This window comes from Sinocyclocheilus anshuiensis, unplaced genomic scaffold, assembly GCF_001515605.1.
Source record: "Sinocyclocheilus anshuiensis isolate Anshui unplaced genomic scaffold, SAMN03320099.WGS_v1.1 scaffold1680, whole genome shotgun sequence".
NCBI classification, from domain to species: domain Eukaryota; kingdom Metazoa; phylum Chordata; class Actinopteri; order Cypriniformes; family Cyprinidae; genus Sinocyclocheilus; species Sinocyclocheilus anshuiensis.
Window position 1 is genome coordinate 347,934 of NW_015558569.1, and position 5,999 is coordinate 353,932.

Consider the following 5,999-nt stretch of genomic DNA (forward strand, 5'->3'; position numbering starts at 1 on the left):
ACACCTGCCTGAGTTTAATGTCAGTGTGATGTGATGTGATTTAAGATGCACTCAGTGCGGCAATGAGTTTGCATCTTTCTCTCACACACACACACACACACACACTCCTATGCACTCACACACACTCACACAGTCACACACATCACGTGTGTGCGTTCAATCAGCGATCAGTAATAATCTGCTCATAATCTCCAGCAGACGGTCAGGAGCGAGTTTGAACCGTCTGACTGACTTTTTCTGCCTCATTTAGTTATTCATAGTTCCAGTTTAACGTAATTGAAATGGTAGCTGATTGAATTATGCATTATGCATACATTGGATGAATTATGCATCACATTATGAATATTTGATCCATGCTCATTTCTGACAGCAGACAGACTAATTGTGCTCATATGCATATTCAGATGTCGCTCTGCCAGATCACGCAACATTAATCACACCTGCAGCACACGTGTGTGACCTCCCTAGCAACCACCTAGCAACACCTTAGCAACCACCAACCAATGCCTTAGCGACCCCCGGGATCCAGTGGATGTTATCTGTTGTCTGAGAGCCAGTGCTCAGTGTGTGTCTGTGTGAATTCTCCAGCGGGAAACTGCAGCTATATTTAGAGTGGCAGGTTTGACTGGATTACAGAAGGGCCAGGCAGCAGGGGTCCATAAGCAGACAATCACCTCACTCTACAGTTTGGGTCCAAATCAAAGAAAAGATCAGCAGCTTCAGCCTGTAAGTCAACACACTACATCTAATCTCAAGTATAAACCTGAATATCTGACTGTCTGATTAATTTAGTCTGCTCTCTGTCTCTCCATCTGTTTCCAGCTGGTATAAACATCTGTTCAGAGACAGACAGATGTGAATCACGTACAAAACACTGATCTGATCACTGAAACACACTCAGAGTCAGTCAGAAGCATCACTGGACACACGCCTGCTCACCTGTCAATCACCCGCTGCACTAAAACCGCTTACATGCAGCTTAATAACAGAATATTCATCATTTGAGAAACTATGTCTGATATCAACAACAAGTGCATCTCAGCTTCACTGAAATATTAGCGAGTAATTCTTGAGCTCAGATTAACATTTGGGAGAAACTTTTTGCTGACAGTGAGTGAAAGTTTGGGGTCACTATAATTTTTTATACTTTTATTCATCAAGGATGCATTAAATTGATCAAAAGTGACAGTAACTTTTATAATAATTTGTATAATTTATAATATAAATATAATTTATAACTTACAAAATATTTCTATTTTAAATAAATGCTATTCTTTTGAGCTTTCTATTCATCTGTGAATTCTGAAAAATAAAATGTATCACAGTTTCCACAGAAATATTGTGCAGCACAACTGTTTCCAACATTGCCAATAATCATAAATGTTTCTCGAGCAGAATATTAGAATGATTTCTGAAGATCATGTGACACTGAAGACTGGAGTAATGATGCTGAAAATACAGCTGCGTCTGTTCGCTCTCTGATCGGTCAGAACGAGCTCAGAGTCGGTTTGACCTCAGCGCGACAGATTCTTCTTTACGCTTCCTCCGGAGGACGCCTCGCCCCGCCGCCCTCCGACGGCTCCTCATCGCGTTCGAACGCCCTTGAATTGACGCTCCGTTCGTCCTTGACGCGCTCGTCTTCAGGCGCCGTCCGTCATTTCTCCTCATTTCTCCATGTCCTTGAGGCCCAGGCGCTCCGACGCGCACCGACACCGGCCAGCATCTCCGTGATTCGGTGATTCCCGCCTCTGGTTGTCACGGTGATGTGTCGCGTTCAACAGACGCGCTTATACAAGAACGATCACTCACTCACACACACACACACACACACTCACTCCCTCACTCACTCACTCACTCACTCACTCACTCACTCACTCACTCACTCACTCACTCACTCACTCACTCACTCACTCACTCACTCACTCACTCACTCACTCACTCACTCACTCACTCACTCACTCACTCACTCACTCACTCACTCACTCACTCACTCACTCACTCACTCACTCACTCACTCACTCACTCACTCACTCACTCACTCACTCACTCACTCACTCACTCACTCACTCACTCACTCACTCACTCACTCACTCACTCACTCACTCACTCACTCACTCACTCACTCACTCACTCACTCACTCACTCACTCACTCACTCACTCACTCACTCACTCACTCACTCACTCACTCACTCACTCACTCACTCACTCACTCACTCACTCACTCACTCACTCACTCACTCACTCACTCACTCACTCACTCACTCACTCACTCACTCACTCACTCACTCACTCACTCACTCACTCACTCACTCACTCACTCACTCACTCACTCACTCACTCACTCACTCACTCACTCACTCACTCACTCACTCACTCACTCACTCACTCACTCACTCACTCACTCACTCACTCACTCACTCACTCACTCACTCACTCACTCACTCACTCACTCACTCACTCACTCACTCACTCACTCACTCACTCACTCACTCACTCACTCACTCACTCACTCACTCACTCACTCACTCACTCACTCACTCACTCACTCACTCACTCACTCACTCACTCACTCACTCACTCACTCACTCACTCACTCACTCACTCACTCACTCACTCACTCACTCACTCACTCACTCACTCACTCACTCACTCACTCACTCACTCACTCACTCACTCACTCACTCACTCACTCACTCACTCACTCACTCACTCACTCACTCACTCACTCACTCACTCACTCACTCACTCACTCACTCACTCACTCACTCACTCACTCACTCACTCACTCACTCACTCACTCACTCACTCACTCACTCACTCACTCACTCACTCACTCACTCACTCACTCACTCACTCACTCACTCACTCACTCACTCACTCACACACACACACACACACACACACACACACACACACAGGTCAGTCAGACGCGTGAAGGCGCATCATCATCATCATCATCATCTAATGCGCAACAGGAGAATCGGATGAGAAACGCGCCGCAGCTGAGTGATTCTTTCTGAAACGCGCGATAATCAGGCGCTTATCCAGCGCGCGTCGCGTCGCTCCTTCGCGTTCATCCCTGTCACTTGTTGAGCTTCACGCGCTCGCAGCGTCGGATTCCGGATCCCGCGTGACGGAAGGACCAACGTGGTATTAAATAAATATGAAATCAATGTGTGAGCGCGTGAAGGTCTGTCGCCATGGCAGCAGCATCATCATCATCATCATCATCCCTGTCACCCGCGTGCTCAGGTATGAGTGCGCGTCACCATGACGACACGGAGGCGGGAGGAGAGAGAGAAAGAGAGAGAGAGAGAGAGAGAGAGAGAGAGAGAGGGCTGGTGGAAGCACTGACCCCTATCTAATAATGAAAAGCAAGACCATGATTCAAACAGAGAGAGAGAGAGAGAGAGCTGTTATAGACACTGATGTCTGTTTCTCTGACACTGAGCAGCTAAAGCCAATTAAGAAATGTACAATCATAATGAGAGCCAGATACACAAACAACACGGCCTCATATTCACATTCAATCTGGATGTCAATAAATGATCTCACTCTTAGAAAGAGCTTTTCATAAATAATTAAATATTCAAAAGCTCAAACACGCATGATGAATTCATCAGAGGAGGTTTATACACAATCACATCTAGAGCTGGAACATTTATGAAGCTCATTTTCAGTCACATTCTATATTAGGATATATAAGTCTATGAAAAAATGTAACTACATTATCGTCCAGCTCTAATCTGATAAATGCAACTATAAGGCATGAAGATATTATACACATTAACATCGTGATTGTGTTAAGATGCTTTGAAACACTGTGGAACTGCATTTGACTTTGATCAGATGAACTCTTGCACACCTGATCATAAAGCTGCTCTCACACAGTTAAAGCTCTTATGGAAGCTCTGACTCCCGCTGCACCATCATCACGTCACACCAGCAGCAGCTTCACAGCAATAGTTCACCCACAAATCAAGATTAGCTGGAAATGTGCTCATCCTCAGGTCATCCGAGATCAGGATGAGTTTGTTTCTTCATCAGGTTTGGAGAAATGTAGCATTGCATCAGTGTCTCTGCAGTGAATGGGTGCCGTCAGAATGAGAGTCCAAACAGCTGATAAAAACATCACAATAATCCACAAGTAATCCACAGCACTCCAGTCCATCAGTGAACATCTGGAGAAGACAAAAGCTGAAACTAATCCAGCATTAAGACACTTTTAATATCTAAAATATGAGTCTATAATCCATAATAACTCTTCCTCCAGTGAAAAAGTGCATCTGCTGTTGTCTCTCACATCAAAATCCAGCCACATATTAGTTTAGAGCTGTTTAAACGCTGCTTGATCTGTGCAGATTTCTCTCCTGATTCACACAAGAACACTTTTTCACTGGAGGAAGCGTTATTATGTATATGATTAATAATAACTAAACATGTTTTTCTATTACTTTAACTCATCAAATTAATTTAACCAATTTCAACTTTGTTTTTTAAGTTCAGTTTCAATTTGATTTTTAAAGTCAGTTTAATATAATTTAAGTTTAAATTATTTGTACAGCCAATTTGATTATACTTAAAAAATGAAGGCAGAACTTTAAGTTTTCAAACTTTTTTTTTTTACTAGTAAAATTTGGTTAGTTGACATTTTGAATTTAAAAACACTAGAGCTGTGTGTTTTTAGAACGCTGTAACATGTGAGACGCTGCAGAAGATGTGAGATGTGAACACAAAATGCCAGTCTAGTGCATGTTTACAGAGAGAAACAATGGAAGAGCAAGAGGAGAAACCGTGTGTTAGCAGTTTCCATCACAGGAAAATTAAAACAGCACACATGGCTTATTTCATTAATTTATTGCTATAGAAATGATTGACATATGAAGGGTGTCAGTGAAGCAGAAATCACACATAATCAGAGTTAATTAGCACAGGACTGTCAATCAGTGACTCCAGCGAATCAGAGGCTGTGGTTCAGGGCACAGTGACCGCCCTCATGATGTTTGTGTGTCCAGATCCAGGACTCCAGCCGGTGACGACAATCACCATATCACCCGCTGTGAAGAAACCCCGCGCTTTACCTGCACACACACAGACACGCACGCACACACACACAGACACACACACACACACACACACACACACATCAGGAGTTTAGGACACAGAATAGGATGCAAGCTTATTCCATAACTGTTTTATTTCCTATTTAGGTTTATGTAGGTTATATGCTTTATTTTTTTTTAAGATTAACAGTTTTTTCCCCAAGGCATTTTTAGATGCCAGTGTTTCCCGTCATAGCTATGCAATGATTTAGATTTTAAAAACACTATAGCTATGATACTGTTTTTAAACTATATCTTATGATTTTAAATCTGTCTTTAACCTCAGCAATCTCAAAGTAAAAACAGGTGCTTAAGTCTGGATGTGTGGTGGCTGTGCTTTAAAATAAAATTTTTATATTTTTATAATCTTAATTCAAGTGATGAAGAATTTTAAAAGTCAGCAGTAATCAGTGTTAAATACTACTGTAAGGTTAACCCTGTCTGCTATAAATGTTTGAATGAAATGAGTTACATTACTTTAATAAAGTTATTGAAATAGTTTAACTATTTATTACAATTTAAATAGAGTAACTTGTAATCTGTAACCTATTACATTTCCAAAGTAACCTTCCCAGCACTGCACACACACACACACACACACACACACTCAACACACACACACAACAGTACACACACACGCTGGACAAACACACACACACAAACACACACTCACTCACTCACATACACAGGACAAGCACACTCACTCACTCACTCACTCACTCACACACTCACACACTACACACAAACTTGACTTGACTATTTAGCGCTCAAACTCTGGAATAATCTACCTAACATTGTTCGGGAGGCAGACACACTCTTGCAGTTTAAATCTAGATTAAAGACCCATCTCTTTAACCTGGCTTACACATAACACACTAATACGCTTCTAATATTCA

The 5,999-nt window shown here is 42.4% G+C and overlaps 1 protein-coding gene across 1 annotated transcript in view; it reads right to left on the bottom strand.

The window, feature by feature from the left end:
• LOC107679551 (potassium/sodium hyperpolarization-activated cyclic nucleotide-gated channel 3-like) overlaps positions 1-5,999 on the bottom strand; it is a gene marked incomplete at its 3' end in the record, with an annotated part of 20,305 nt that overhangs the window by 13,507 nt on the left and 799 nt on the right. The window lies entirely within an intron of this gene.